This window comes from Gavia stellata, chromosome 15 (assembly GCF_030936135.1).
Source record: "Gavia stellata isolate bGavSte3 chromosome 15, bGavSte3.hap2, whole genome shotgun sequence".
Lineage (NCBI taxonomy): Eukaryota > Metazoa > Chordata > Aves > Gaviiformes > Gaviidae > Gavia > Gavia stellata.
The window spans coordinates 10,539,922-10,556,992 of record NC_082608.1 but is presented as its reverse complement, the minus strand read 5'-3'; positions in this window follow the sequence as shown (position 1 = coordinate 10,556,992).

Here is a 17,071-nt window from a genome sequence, read left to right as displayed (position 1 = left end):
GATGAGCTTGGATGCTTTTGCCTCCCTTTCCATTACATGGTATAAAGTGTCCAAATAGACTCCACACAACAGCCTCATGCCTTTGCAGGCAGCAGTGGTACTTGCCTGCTACAGAGGAGAAGCCAAAGTTATTTTAAGGACTGATGGATTCAATTTCTATAGCCATTTTTAATACCTGGGTATTGAGATGAAAATCAACCACAGGAAGAACTTAGTTTTGTTTTTCATTAATATTAACTTTGTTCATATGAACAGATGATTTTTGGGGAGCTCAGTTGCCCTTCTAATTTGTATCTTTGTAATGTGGAACATACATCTTCCACTTTCAAGCAAGTAAATCCTGCATCTCACTTCTTGTGGGTTTTGTCATTATTATGAATGGAACTCAGTCTGGAAGGCTTTCTAAAAAAAAAGTTGGGGAGGTAAATACCCTTTAAAAAACATAGCTAATGTTATAACCAGGTATTAGTCATTGAATGTCATCATTCAGTCTCTAATTTCTAGAAATAATAGGAAAAAAGATTCAAATGTGTGTTTGATGGAAATTACTATTAGATCTAAGCCTTACAATGTTCCCTTGAGCTCTGGCCAGAAGCTCCGTACATCTTCACATCAGAAAACTTCCTGCAGAGTCTGGCTAAGGTTTCTTTCTGTTGCTTTGCATTAAGATACGTGGATTGCTGGAGAGATCAATACAATGCCCCCAAAATTCAACCTCACCTTCTATTCACAGGGATCTTCAGGTCTTAGGGAAGAAACTGTTTTTCAGCTGAATGCAATGCATTTTAGAATTGTTTTCTTCCTTCTCTTAAGCCTCATTTTATATTTTTAACACATCCAGCTGCTAGCTGGCTTGGCTCAGAAGTGAGCTGACCCTACTAAGGTGACAGAAGTAAGTGCTCTAGTTCACTGAGTGAGTAGCAGCTTTATGGCCCCCACCACTTTCATACTGCTACTAGCACAGCCACAGCAGGAGAAATTTCCAAAAAACATTGCATTTCCACTCAGTGGAAAACATGTGACACAGGAACAACGTAACACACCTAGTATCTTGTTACATTTTGATCCATATCATATATTTTGCTGGATTTCATTTGTATAATCATGCTTAATCTAAAAAGGGCAAGGCTAGCTGGTTTTATCAGACACGTGTAGAAAAGTTGACAGTAACAGCTTTGTTTGCATTTAAAATACAAGGGGTTTGCATATGCCTGTTTTGGAAAATATGGTTTAGAACTGGCTATTTTTATAGTTGATCCCAAATGAAAGGCTTTCCCCCTTCCTCTTTAACAGTGTCCATTTGCTTCTTGAGTTCATTAATGAATCATTTGGTTTCCCCCTCCCACCTGAAAGCTAAGTGAAAATACATGAGAAAGCAGATTGGACATCCTGTCTGTTCCTGAAACTTCAGGACTACCAGATGCAGACAGAACATTTTCAACCCCCAAATAAGTTTTGACCACCACCTCCTTTCAGGTTACCACTGGGATCCATTCAGTCTTTCCATAAATTCCTAGACTTTAACACGGAAATGAAACGATTATGCCTTTGATGTCTAACATAGCCTTTGGTGCCATGTTGAAATAATTTAGATCAGAGCCCAGGAATGGTGAAAGACCTATTTTCATTATCTATCTCTAAAGATTAAGGAACAATTTTGGAGCCCACATCATCCAGAACAAAGATAAAAGTTCCATAACAAAACCCCCAGGACTATTTCCAAATAGGCATTTATACCACACCTTGGCATCTACACTGGCATCTCACTGCCTGAGTCATGGTGACACAGCAAAGAGGAAACCTGCTTTCTGGACAAGTTAACCTGCAGTTACGTTGGAGGCAGCGGTCCCATGAGCGGCAGACAGCTGGGCTGCCCATCCGCTTCAGTGTGGCAACTTTTTTTTTAGATGACAAGGTAAGAGACAGGAGCTGGAAATTAACCCATGGTAGAATAAAATGCAATCTGATGGGAAGGACAACAAAGTGACGTGTAGGATTGCCATCCTCACCACAACAGCAGATACTAATGTGCTGGTTGTCAAAGCGGGCAAGATATCATTACAACCAGAATATCATTGCCTAAATTACTGTTACATAAAAGATGTTTCAGATATTTGCAAATCACGCTATTTGAAGTCACCTGCCTTTTCAAAAGATGAAAAGCAGAAAATTATGAGTAGATAACCACCATGGAGGTGCAGCTGAGACATCACTGCTGAAGAGTGGGAATCTCCCTCCGCAAGCTCTTCAGCTCAGCTCTGAACAGTGATACTTATGATTCAGCTCGTATTCACTCTATCCTCATTTATAAGATAAATAATTTTGAGATGTATCTAAAATTACTTTACAACCTTTTAATCATTGAAAATTGTGTATAATTATTATACCTGCACTCGGGTGCCAAGATCTGCTGTGAAATACTTGGCTGCTCAATGTGTGTGGAGGAAATGCTTCAATTCCACATTAATTAATGAATTTTTATCCCCACTCCTGTCCATTAACAGCCACCATGCTTTTGCTGTGAATGGTCATTATTACAGACTGAAATAGGAACATAAATTTACTGATAATGAAAGTGTCATTTGGAGGGGCAGTCTATCATATTGCGTGCTGATATGGTCAGACCTTTTTTTGCTGTCTCGCATCTTTGCCTTGTTTCTGAAAGGCTGGCATGTAACGGAGAGATCCTTTATTTATAGATACTCATGAAACATCCCTTTAAATAAAGTAGGAATGATTTTCAGTATTCCACTAAATATTGCATTGATTTTAAAATTGCTCTCTCTTCTTATCAGACATTGCAGGTCTTCGCCAAGAGAACATCCCTGACCTCCTTGCTCTTGAGATTGCTACCCAGGTTGGTTTTGCGTTGGTGGGTTTTGTTGGCTCATTTTTTGACGAGGAGTGTTGTTGACTTTTGGAGCAAATTACCTGGTTGACTTAATCCTTGTTGTGCACCACTAAAAAGAGAGATTTCAGTTGATGTTCTGCATCTCTGGAACATATGGAACGGAGTTCAAGTTGTCACATTTTCTATCTTTTAACTATTTAACTCCTTATTGAAATCAGTGGATAGGATCTGATGGCATTCCATCTGCTAATTACTTTATTAGCTACAGCATATGATATGATGCACATAGTATGGAAACTCAGAAAACAGGCCTCAGTGTAAAAGCATTGCATTAATGCATCTCAAAATATACAGAATGAAGTATGGATATAAATCTTGAAGAGAATCTTCATTTTATACTGGGGCTTGTGTACTGTTACTTCTTTTATATAGTATATATCTACATACTTAATATAACCTAAATTATCAAGTGCTTGAAAAGGTCCTCTTTCAAGATTAAGTGTGTCTGGGTGGAGCCCAGGGGCTTTTAAAACCCTCTTCAGTTTGTGTGCAGCTGGACACTTGCTTATGTTTAAAAAGAGTACCTATATGCAACTACATAGAACAAATTGCCAGTTTTAATTCTTAATCTAGCCCGTCATACACAAATCATGTTAAAATACCAGCAGTAAAACTGTACTGCCTGCATACATATCTGTTTCTCCAAATAAACCTGAAGTTTATGCAGTACCCCTTGCATGATACTAAATTCTCAGAGATTAAGATACTCCTTTCAAAGTCAAAGCAATCAGTATGATACGGCACGCTGGCACAGAGGCCATCGCCCAGCAGCAAGCTCCACAAAAGCAAACCTCTGCATCCAGGCAGCACTCAACTGACTTCAGAGCCTAAATTACACTTTGAGAGTTGCTTACTTCTCAAGGAAAGAATTGAGAAATTACCATTGTTATTTGATATTTGAAAAGGCAAAGTAATTAGATGAATGAGTTGTGGGAGAAAGGAAATTATTCACACAAGGAAGTCTCTTTCTATTGGATTTTTCAAACTGTGAGATGTGGCACAATTATATGAGTGCCACTGTATGTCTTAGATTTTTCCCTGCAGTTCTTGGCTAAAATGCCCATGTCCTCCTAGTACTGTCTACCTGAACAGCCTTCAAACACAAGAGTAGTTGCCTGAACCCTGTGCGTATGTCCAGGATGTAGAGAACACTGAAACAGTCCCCTCATTTTACCTCAATACTGCACCACAGGACTGAGCCTCCCCAACACATCTAGGCACAAGGTATTTTGCAACTGCTTCTAAGTTTGCCCAAGTAAACCTTTGGTCTGATTTTTTGTGAAGAATGTCTCTGCACAGAGAAAGAGTCCAAGCAAGTTAATTTAACCACTGCCTTGGTGCAGTCAAAACATTTTTAGTGTTTCCGCAAGACACTGGCTCCGGTGGGAGGGAGCGGGTGCCTGAGCCGCAGCCCGAGCACTGGCACTTGGGTGTCCCACCCTGTGCACCAGCCCTCAGCAGGGACTTGGGACACTCGCTTTTAGCCTCACTGGCTGCCTGCTCTCCAGCAAGAAAACCCGATGGTGGTTACTACTGCTGTCTCCGTGGGACTGGGAAGTCAGTGTTTGTGGAGCTGCTGGGTACAATGACAACAGAGCAGAAGAAGCTCCCAGAAGGGACTCTGCATTTGGTACAAGGGATGTGTTTTATATAGGTTGAGGCTGCGTGTCAAAGCTGGAAGACAAAAATTATCATCTGAATGAGGGATGGCTCCTGGAGAAATCATAATTGAGATTCCGTATCTGAAAGCAGATGTAGGAACTTCTCCACAAGGTTCATCCTCACAGCTTTGTCACTGTCTTTCAGAGGACAGCAAAGTCCATGGCCCATTGAGAACAATAAGCACTTTTGCAGTGATTTCAATAGGTGTAGGATGTAAAGAGACTCTTTCAGATGTGGCTGAACTCTGCACTGGGTAGGACACCCCAGCAGAGGACAGAGGACAAAGGAAACACTGTGCCCTGTGGATACCATTTGATGGGAGCTGAGGCCCAAAGGATACAAAGGAGGGCAGAAGAAAGGAAGTGTGAAAAAGCAGGAGTGTCCCTTCATGCAGTGTGTATCTGGGGGCAAGGGAGGAGGCAGGGCAGGACCAGCTCTCCTGCATTCAGCATACTGAACACCACCAAAGAAAAATCCTCAGCCAGTCACTCTCACCACTGATGTCTGCCTTTGGTACTGGGGCAAGACTGTAGCAGTCAGAAGGCATGGAAGTAGCCTAACACATTTCACATATCTGCACAATTTTTTTCTACCATAACTGAATAAATATCATTAAAAGATACTTTTTTTTACAGTTCTACATAAGTAGTAAGATAGCATGTGGTTAGAACAGTACTGTATAAGTAAGATCTTTTTCCTTGTCAATTTACATTATGAAAACATCTCATGCATATAAGAAGTGGGGGGTTGTACCAGTGGAATTATATACAGTACTGTATGTTTCTATATACTCAGGTTGGTACATATTTACACGTACAATGCACACAGGATTATGCTGGGGCCAAACACTAAAAGAAAACATGCGGTAAATGGTTGCTTTAATAAGTCCTGTTCCATTGAAAGGAAATAAAACCTGAGTATTAATGAGATATAATTATATATTTAAAATCTTTTCCCTTGTGCAGTATACAGAATTAATGCCAGTAAACTCACAAACTGCAACATTCTACTCCATTACATCTGCAATGATTAGAGATAGTTTGAACATCTGGCATATAATCTGTGATAGAAAACAGCATTCTGCACTTTAATGGACGTCTGGAGGCTACACATATCTGATTTTATTTCTTTGTGTTAACTCTTTCCTGGGAGGAAGAGAAGATCCAGTGCTTGAGCACCTTCTTTCTGTCTTTTGATGAAGTTGCATGTAGCACTGGTATTTAGCTACTTTCAGGCTACTTATGTTTTAAATATCTAAACTAAAAAGGGACCCAAACAGATCTCAGAGAGACTGTTTATAACATAGACAATTGAGCAGCATAAATATTAATGTGTTAAAACTAAGAAACCCATCCAATGAAAACAACAATAATTTCCTCATTTTCAGTGACTCCAGAACATTAAAATGAAGCAGCATTTGCTGTGCCTTCATTATTTCAAGACTTTGTGAATATCCTCCCTTAATTTAGTTTTCTTTCATAATCTTGTACACAATAAACTGGGGTTACCGATATTTGTACATTTTTGATGTACCCTAACTGTAAGTATGCAAGAGCTTCTTTGACTGGCACTGACTTTCATTGAAAAAATTAGATTATTTCTCAGCTTTTGCAGGGTGTGTTTTGCCCCAAGCTAAACAAGAAGGTTTTAGCCCTACTGTGTTCTGCAGGGAAAAGAGAGATACTAACTTGAAAGACAAACGAGACTGACAGCATTATCTTTTGCCTTACTTACCAAATATTAGCTAATACCAACACCTAAGGAGACCTTGAAATTAGACTCTGAGTAGTAATTAAGACTGATTGAAGAGCAGTATCAGAAGAGATATGTGTCACTGCTGAAAGGATTCAGCATTTAGAGTGACCTGACAAGTGTTCTGTATGAGCATATTTAGGCAAGAGAAGGAATATCTGCTGTAGGAAAAATGCTAGCGTTCAGTAGAGTTTTGTAATCTGATAACATACATGTCAGGGTCTTACTCAGCTGCCATGGTGTAACAAAAGCCATAGTTACTGGGTAGCTTCAGCTGAGTACTAATAATTAGCCTAAACATGGGTGCATTAAGCAGTCCTCAGGTCCGAAGGACCTTACTGCCGAGGTTCACAAGGGCATCAGAAAGTTCTAATGGCTGCATTACCATACAGAAACACTTACACCACACACATGCTATGCACAGGGAAGAACAGAAAGCCTGGAGATAATAATTTAAGGCCAAAACCACCTAAATATGAAGCATGTGCAATACATTAGCTTACTATTTAATTGATTCACGTATTGCTGGACAGTGGAAAGCTTGCAGCCTATGGGAAAAAAAGAACAGTGTTCATTTGTAAACCAGATTGAACCCATTTCAACAAAGATTAGGAAAAATTGGCCTAATTATAGATGATGATCTAATGTAATTTGGCCATATTTAATGGAAGTCAGAAGCAGAAAGTTGCATGCTACTTCCAGTTCCAGTATCTGAACTAGTGGATCAGTGATTTCTTATGTAGTAAGAGATCCAGCCCCTTACATATTTGTCACTTTTAAAAAAGGTCATTAGATTCAACAGCTGAAGAACATTGAAGGATAACTTGAAATCACCATTTCTTGAGGAATCACCTGCCCCAGTCTAATGAAACCCAGGAAAGTGTCTGGTAAAACATGGTTGGCCTATTTCCAAAGTACCTATATAGTCTTTGATTTATTCAAAATTTTTGTCAATATCATCAAATGCAAAGATCAGCTCTGCAGCTGTAGGGCTCAGTCCTGCTCCAGCTTCAATCAATAAGGCTCACTGGAAAAACAGGCTCGTTTAGACCACAAAGGAGTAAGCTTCCCTTTGATGGTAGTTTAGTGAAGGTCCAGGGAGATTCTATCAGAACAAGGGGCATATTTAACCTGGATTTGCTTGATCTCTCCTACCTAGAATTGTAAGAAGAGATCTTAGCAGACATAATTCACTGGATTAAACCACAAACTGATTTATTTCAGTGTTAAATTCCAGGAAGAGTGACGGGTTTGGGAGTTCTGTACAATTCTATCTTTCCAAGCAAGTTATTCAAAGACCAGAGTTGCCAAGTCATTTAGCACAAAAACTTGGAAAAATGAATCTGTGCCATAGATTGGATAAAACTATCCTGTGAAACTCCTGTTGGTGAGAAGGGAAACCTGAGAAGGAAAGGGCTGAAGCAGTTGGGAAAGCACTTAGACGAGAGAAGTGATATTTCAGAACTGCAAGGGGTATTTAAAGCAGATTTCAGCTTTCCCCTGCTTTGACTAAGCAGCAGCTTTTACAAGTGTTTGGTGGCCCAGCTGTCCTCCACTGTTCCCAGATGGTGCTAATGGACAATGCAGGACTGAGGCACCCATCATGGTTTTCCTCCTGCCCACCAAGGAAGACACAGTATGCCCATTAAAAGACCCACACAGAACAAATCAGGTGCTTCTGACTGTCAAGGCAAGGGAAGAGGTTAAAGTCCATCTGGCTCAGTGAGAGGATAGAGCCAATTAGACTGAGACCATTAAGGCTGTTAGTTTCAGCATCATACTTTAAAGCTTCATACTGGAGCGATGAGAAAAGGACCACATAACGCACCCCACTCACCTATTTGTTATTACTTATTTTGTTTCCATGCAAGTTTGTTCCCAAGAAGTCCTCTGCAATGGCTTATCAGAAAAGCCACACCACAGTGACATTCACCCCATCTGTCCCATCACTGCAGAGCACCTGCTTTACTTGGTGCATGAGCCAGAAGACTTTGGAGGACGGTGGCATTTGATTGCAGCAGACAGCCTGTGTAAAACCATCAGAAAGAAACCCTTGGCCTTCCTTACCAGGGCCTCAGGCTTTCATCTACTGAAACAGTAGATTTGACCTTAGAGGTAGATGAAAAACTTTAAGATGTCTCAGTGGCTCCCAGAACTACAGCTGATGAACCTGGAAGTTTTGTAGCACGAAATGAGCAGGCTTTTGTAGCTTAATAAACAAGGAAATACATGAAGTCAGAACAGGAGAGTAAGATATTATTTGGTTCCTTTAGTTCTTGGAAAGCACTATGCATAGTTAACATACAGCATTAATTAGCTTTTACATTAACATAAAACCGCAATTGAACAACTTACTAGTAAAGATGAAAAACAGACTTGCCATGTACTGTATAAGACAGACGTTCCGCAGAGCGGAGAAGTCTTGCACCTAGCAAAGAGTCCTACTGGCTATCCCAACTGGATATGCTGTAGTAATACTCAGTTGCACAGACTTGCGGAGCTTGTGGGTATATGGCACAGGCTGAATTCATGCCAACGGCTCCAAATATAGATAGAAAATTAAGTAGAAAAGCTTTTTTCTCACATAATTCCACCAAGAGGTTTGGAGCAACAAACCAATTACTTTTCCCTCAAACTCTGCAGGCCTTTAAAGATGTAATAACTCTCAGTTCTTGGACTCCAAAGGGAATAGCTCACAACACAAAGCAGAGTGCTACAGGGCAATGCCAAGACCAAAGAGTATTTCAGGTGTTTCTGCTGGAGTGTGCCCCAGGTTAGAAGACCCCCTGGAATTGAAGTGATCTTCAAGGGAGCAGCAGCCTGCCACAGAAAGGTGGGTCAGAAAACTCCTCAGACTGGGAAAACATACAGAAAAGATGCTACAAACTCTTTCCCTCTGTGCAATTTTGTGTTGCGACTTATTCTGGTAGCCATTTATTCTGGAGAATGCATGTAGAGCATACTCTTGTAAGCATACTCCATTCTCATAAGCCACAGATGGCTTTTGGCTCCCTCTCCAAATAAATGCCACCACACCTTGGGGTTCAGTTGTCCCCACAGCCTCCATCTACTTAAAGCCCAAGTCTGAGACCTGCTTTTGTTTTAAAGAGGTAGTTGTCCAGCTGACAGTTGCAAGAAAGCTTTAGCTTGCACCCAATATACAACAGAGGGTCAAAAAAACCAGGAGAAAGTTACTTTATCTTTTCACTTCATCTCCTGCTTCCTCAGCCAGGTTTGTGAGTGTTTCATGTTTGGAACTGGCAGGACTCTAAACCACAATATAAGCACAGCCCAGGGAGAATCAGGTTCCCAGATTCAGAAGTAAAGCCCTGGGCTACACAGCTGCTGGAGGGACTTGCCAGTGCTGGAAGGTCCCCTCTCACATCCACGGGGACATGTTCCCAGCACATGCCTGCTGAGGAAGGGGCTCACCTGCCCAGGATCACCTTGCTCTGCCTTCCACCTCCTGTCCTCACCTCCCTCCTCCTACCCAGATCTCCATCCACGCTGATGAGGCAACACTTAGCTTTCCCTGCGCGAACGCTGCATTCCCATGCCTGATGGCCCTCGGGCACTGCCATAACAAATACACAGCAAAAAGATCTTCGGTGCAGAGAGCCAGGGGAGTTCAGGAGGGTTAGACTCCTGCCTGCCCCTGCCCATAGGCTGGGCTGCTTCCCATCATGGCTGCAAGGAGCTGCCTTTCACACACACACCCCCCCAGAGCATGCAAAAGCACTCCATTACCCACATCACTCGGAGACCCGTGCACATTAACAAGTGTTAAGGAGTAACAGTGAAGAAAACTCCTGAAACCAGATAGGAATTGCAGAAGTGTATTTCCCTCTCAGAGAGGAATCTTGGTTTTCATTAATTAATATAGCAGAAGAAACCAGTGGAGAAACATGTCTTGTTATCTGGCTTCTTAGATGGTAGACTTTGGTTCATTAGCCTTAAAGCGTATGAACTGGATAACACTATTTATTCCATATAGAATAATGATCTACTTTAAAGGAATACAGTATTGCCTATGCAGGAATGAATTCAGCCATTATTCACAGCTTAAACACACACTAACCTATGTAAGTGAGAGATACAGATATAAAAGGATTCAAAGAAAGTAGGTCCTGGGAAGAAAGGCAAAATCTAGGTACCCGTATCCCGGAGCTACTGCAGATCTGACTGTACATTAATTACCCATTAGTCTCAAGTTACACTACGCAGATTCAGAGCCTTTGCTCTTTAGCCGTGTTTGAAGAAAGAAGTAAAATGAAAGCTAAGCATGCTCAGCTCCTCTTTCGAGGTCAGTTAGAATACTAACATTAGATTTGGAGCTTTCTGTCTAGTTGGAAAACAAGCTGTTGTACTGATATTTAAAGTATATATTCATTGAATTAGTTCAGAGCTACGCAGTAGCAGATAGCTCCACAGACACTTTAACAGCCCCTTCAGAAATACCATGATTTTAATCTTACAAGCCTGCAAGAGCAATAACTCTGCAGTATTCAACCTATATTGTTGACAATAAAATTATAAAAAAAGACGCTTTAAACATGCAGTAGCTGTGTCTGAAAATTAAATATATCAGCCATTAATTTTTTCCCCCAAATTACTAAAAAGCAACAGTCCACACTAAAGACTAACTGTTTGTAAAATTGGATTTTTAAAGATGAAGTCTTTTTTTAAACCAAGGCTGGTCAAAAGAAGCATTAGAACAATTCTACAACTGGAAAAAATAAAGCCGCTGAGCTAATTCACCTCACTAAAAAAAATGGATTTATGCTGCTCACATCAGTGTTTCAGATATTGCAATTTAAAGGAGTGGGGATATTGCATTAAACCCCACAAAATGTGAGGCTCTGGAGAAGCAGGGCCATAGGTAATGAGATATTGATCCTCCCACCTGAAGGTGAGAGTGTGCGCTGGTGCTGAGTGCAGACCCGACCACGGTCATCGCCAGACACAAACCAGGCTCCAGCCCCGAACCAGGCTCCAGCCCCCGGGCTGCGGGGGAAGTCTCCTCCTTCACACCCACTGCAGGTAGTGCACAGGATGAGGACTAATACCCATCTCATGGCAACTTTTTGCCCCCCAACAAGCTCTAGGTAGAGAGAGCTCAATGCTCCTGTCCGTATCCACCTCCGCTGCCCCCTGCGACACAGGGGCGAAGCCCTGGGTGGGTTGGGGACACCATGGGTGCTCAGCAGAGCTGCGGAGTGGCAGAAAGACGACTGTGCAGCTCAACACTCCCGAGTCACCACCTTACTATTTTTTAGGTGGAAGAAGGTTTTAAGTTTGATATTGCAAAGGGAATTGTTTTCCAGACAGCCAGTTTACAACTTCTGTAACTGAGTGCAGTTGTGCTCCCCATCCCGGTGGAAACCTGACTTCTCAGAGGCTTCACCAGAGCCACACTCCCTCCCCCTTGCTGTGCTAGTGAGAAAACGCATCAGCTGCTAAGTGGCCTAACGCAAACCGATGTGGCAGTTTCAATTCAATTGCCACTGCACAAGTAACACCACAGCAAAAGTCACCACTGTGATTGGCATTAGCTTGAACTGTTATTGTCATCACTCACGCAGTGCCATCAAGGTGCACGGTCCTTGTTGCCTTTGCAGCTGAGCAACCGGAGAGTTGATGTGCACGGCTCCATCACAACCTGTCAAAGCAGCACACTTTAGTGCGGCACATGCTGTCCCCAGCCTGAGGTGGAAAGGAGTACTTCAGGACAGCGAATCTGCTCCCTCCCACAGCTGCTAAAACTTCAAACAACATCCACGTACCGCAACTTAAAGTAGGAAGGCTGCTATTTGAAAGTCTGTAGGAGTGTTTCTGGGAAAGGACCTGTACCAGGTTATTCATGCTCCAGAGGGTTGGGTTATTTTTTCTTTTGAAATCATTGACAGGGTAAGGATGACACATAACTCTGTAGTTCACAGGTATATAGGCATCTGTGGTTGCTTCCTGCGTTATAACTCATTAGATAGCCCTGAACTAATTATAGTTTGCAACTTTTGTGAAATTAAGCAGCAATAACCAGCAGCTGTACACAGCTAAGCCAGGGAGCCCCTATTTGCCACAAACCAAGCAGGCAGGTAAGCAAGGAGCAGCCCAGCCCCACAGCACATCCCACACGAGGCAGCAGCAGTCTGCAGGAACCTCCCGGTACCAGGGGGGTGCTGCCCCTCTGACTTCGGGCACATTACTCCCTATTGTATCCAGTCTAATTTTAAGTCACTGGAGTGACTGCTCATCTACCAGTTCTCCTGGGAGCTTATTAAAGAGTTTGGAAGAGCTGCGCTTGGGAAATTTGCCTTTATCCAGTTTTAGCTCATTGCTCCCGGACCCTTTCAGACCATCCCCATACAGCTCTCTTCCCTCTCAATTTTTGTTGTTTAGGCACTTACCCGTGTTACCAAGACAGTATCTGCTGCATAGCAGCCCCTCTGCAATGGCAGAGCACACCTGGAAGCAGCCCCTTTATTCGCCCACCCCAGAAGCCAGCAGAAGGGCCCTGCAGCCTGCCCAGCAGGCAGTCTCTATGGAGCTTCACCCCCTTATAGCCCGGGGCTGGGCCATTGCCAACACCTGGGCCCGGGCGGTGCCCGGCTGCCGGCAGGGCGGTGCCCTGCCCCGCCCTGCCCCGCCCCGCCCCACCCCGCCCCACCGGGGAGACGCCCTTGGCCCACCCAGCGCACGGGGGAAACCCACGCCTCACTGCTGAGCTTCGCCCGCTTCTGCGTTCCAGGCGTGGGGTTCAGGTTTTCCTCTTTAAAAAAAAAAGAAAAACGTCGTTTCCCGTGCTCTCTGCTAGTGGGGCTACGGAGGTGCCCACTCATGCCCCAACACCCCCCCACACCCTTCCCAGCCCCTGCCCGAGGGCTCCCCACCGAGCCCCTGGGGAGCCCCGCTGCTCCCCCCCACCTGCCCCGGCCCCCCTCACCTTTACTGCTTCCGTGTTTCTTTCTGCCATTGCCTATCTAAACACGTAGTATTTTTGCCTTCAGACCTGAATTTGTGTTTCTTATGGTTAAACTTTTTATTCTTGCCTTTTTTTTCCTCTGTTATTTCTGTCCTCACTGATGTTTGCTATAGCTACTAATGTACTGTCATTTGCAAATGTAATTAGTGTGTTTACTTCTTTCTTTCTTTAGCTCATTAATAAAGATGTTAAATAAAAATATGCCTTCCTCTGCTAACAACATCCTCAAAATAGTTAGGAAGATGGGATCCTAAGGTATAAAGAACTATATTATTGGACAAGACTTTTCCTTGCATCTTTCAGCATTTGCCGTGCTCGTTATGGGCAATTAAAGCATGAAACAACTTTCTCATTTCACACCCAAAATAATCTTCCTCCCTGTTCTGCGTTTGCATGTATAGGATACATACATAAAGAGCAAGACTAGATATCAGCTGGCAGCTTGTTATAACTAAAGTAGCAAGGTTTTCCCTGTTCTAGATGCAGAGGAGTAAAGTGTAGCCATTTGTTAACCTTTTTATGTACATTATCCCTGTTTTCAACAAAGGATAGGAGCGTGAGTGCTTTTAAAACTTTACTTACTGTAATTGCCGTAGCTGTGTCCTAATACAACAGCTTGTATGTTTATTATACAACCATAATTCAGCATATTGGCTGTATCCGCTAATGCATCCAGTATTTCCCATGACTCACTAGCCATCCTTGTTCCTTTGATTTTGACAGGACTGGGAACACTCAGCAGTTCGTGGCACTGGCTCGCTGTTGGGACAAAAGGATGTGCACTTCTTTTCACCTTCAGGAAAATGTGCTGAAATTAACTCATGGCTCTAGTGAATTGGTGTGAAATGAAATAATACTGGTTTCCCTTAATTTTCTATCTGCTGAAGAGACAGCAAAGAAAAACCAAATGCTTACAGAAACCAAAAGAACAAGGAAAAGAAGAGAGACAGGTCCAAGGATACACAGGGGCTAGTTTATCAAATTAATCTCAATTCTTCACTTCGTGCTCAGCTATTTAAACAGAATTTAAATAATACATTTATTTAAAGGAGAGCCTTTTCTCTGGGGGCCTTCTGGTATGTGGAAACAGAAGTTGTCTTTTTTTCTTTGTAATGTATGAAGGAAGACTTAAGATCACTGGATGCACATTTGGGTAATCATAAATTAATTGTAATGTAAACTTTCACAACATGTTCAGAGCATGTTGAGATTTTGTTTGATTTTGAATTGCTCCAAAATGACATCTAATTATATACTAGTGATTAACACGTTGGTTGCTACTAAGAAATAGCAACCAAGCAAACATTGCAATTCAGTATTTGAATTTACTATGGGTTGGATTTGTTGGATTTTTTGCCCTTTTTTTTAATGCGCAGAGGAAACATGGTGGTAAATTCAAATACTTAGACAGGTGTTGTAACTGCTTTTCCTCCTTTGTGAAAATTAGGGATTACATCACTACAGGAAGGAAGGGAAGGATTATCTTGATGTCTCCTTTTCTCTTCTTTCTCCCTTTTTCTCCTCTTCTCTCTGCCCCTCTCCCAGGACACAACCCAGTGTTGGGACCTGCCCTACAAGCGTGGGTCTGGGTTCCCTGTTGGAAGCTCAGGCTGTCTCTGGGGCACGAGGGAGGAGGGTGCAGCTCAGCACCTTGCCTGGGCTATTGTGTCGTGTCTGGCAGCACTCCTGCCCAGGGCAGGGGACAAGCAGGGACCCACGTGCGGTCCCATGTGGGCCAGCTTCAAAACCCACCTCACCAGAAGTCCCAACCTGAATGGCCCCTCTCCAAGCCTGGCAGTTTGCCATCTCTTTAGGAGAACATGTCTCCTCTTTGACCTGAAGCTCTGTCCGAAGGTGGTCTTTGGTACATGCATGATTCATTAGTTCTTCATATCATATTTCCACCCATGTGGTTTGGAAGGAATTATTTGACCAAATAGGAAAAAATCAGTAGATAGAACAGTATGTGCTGTATTCTGCATCATTTTTGTCTGATAAAATGGAAACTGTGTCCTCCTCGGCTGCGGACAAAAGCTGGCTGACGCCTACCTGGTCTGAGGCAGTGCTGGGGGGCGAAGAGATGGTCAGCGTGCAGGACTAAAGCATGTGCCTGTGTATAGCATTTACTCTGTTATCCCTCATTTAGTGCAGTGCTTCCTTGAAATGAAAGTTTCTGAAGCATTGGAGGAAAACGGTATTTTCAGTGTGAGCTGAAAATAAAGACTTAATGAGGTCTAATTTTCACCTCTGAGCCAAATACTGTCCCCCATTAGCTCACTTCTCCGTTCTCACTGGAGTGAGAATTACTGCCCCCCAGCCTTAGTGCTTTTGATGTTAGCTGGAGATTAGCAATGGTTTTAACTGGAAGACGTGAGGGCTTGGTTTTCTGCGGAGACACTGTTCTCCAATTTGGGTTAAGCGAGCAATATCGCATTTCCTTACACTGGCTGTGTTTGGGCAATTGCTGGACGCCAAGCGCTGTGTTACGGTGCTGGGGGTGGGACAGGCCAGTGCCAGACAGTAAATCAGCACCTCGCAGCCCCTATACCCAAGCAGGAAGAGTTCAGCAGTTTCACCTGCGCAAGGCACACCTTTGGGAGCCATCGTTCCCTAAAGGAGGCCAAAGCACGAGGAAACCTCTCCAGATTCCCCTCCCACTTCTGTCAAACAGAAATATTGACAGGATCAGGCACTTTTTTGCATTGGTTTAAGCACTTATGATTTAATTGCGAATGCATGAGTCTGCTCAACCGACTCTTGCTCAGGTGGGGATTACTGAAATCCCTGCAGTGAACCGAAAATGAGCATGGCCACGAGGCCATGGGAAGGTGACAGCATTTCCACTAAAGCACATACCGCTGAGCACTGACAGGACACTCAGACAGTGGTTCTGCTCCTGCTGAACATCACAAGTGTTTTGCCATTAACGCCCATGGAAGGAGAGGGAAGGAGTAGGCATTAAAGAATCAACATTTATAATACTAAGGACAAGGTGTTTCTCCCATAAATCAATAGCGTTTGGAGGCTTTAGCTCAGTAGAAGCATGGGGTGGATCAATGGCTTTGGAAAAAAATGAACAAGCCTTCCAGTTTTTCAAAGCTAATTGAAAATGAAACTTTTCCCTAGTGCACAGGCGAGCTGCTTTGGTGATGCCAGTACCACCAGTAAGGTTTGAGAGGAGACACACAAATGGCAATTGGCGCACAGATACGAACACGTCACTCCGTGGGGAAAGTACGCATTGCTTTGGCAAAAGCAATGCAGATACTGATTGCTCATAAGTAGCTTTGAAGATACCTACATTTTTCACAGCAGACCTTTTTTCTAGAAAATCACCGGTTGTCTTCCCTGGGAGCAGACCCTTACCGAATGCTGCTCCCATTGCACTGGCTGTTGGTTTCCACCGGCAGCACAGTAAGGACTGGCAGAAATCGGGAGCAGTCATTCTCTAGTGAAGACAGATGTACCACAGTCACAGATATTGTGTGAGAGATTTTTAACAAAAGAGAGATTTTCTCTGTTGGGATTAATAGCTCCATTTTTCTTTATTACTCCTTGTGTTTCACTTATTCATGCATCAACTTCTTTCAAACAGAAAACAATTGAGAAAACAATCCCCCAAGAATAAAATCTAAAAAATAATAAGGAAGCACAGTGGCACAACCTAAAGAGAAATCACATATTCTGTGTCGCAATACCTCACACAACTTAAGGACACGTTTTCTCCACAAATTCTCTCTTTCAAAGAGAAGATTTTTTTTTTT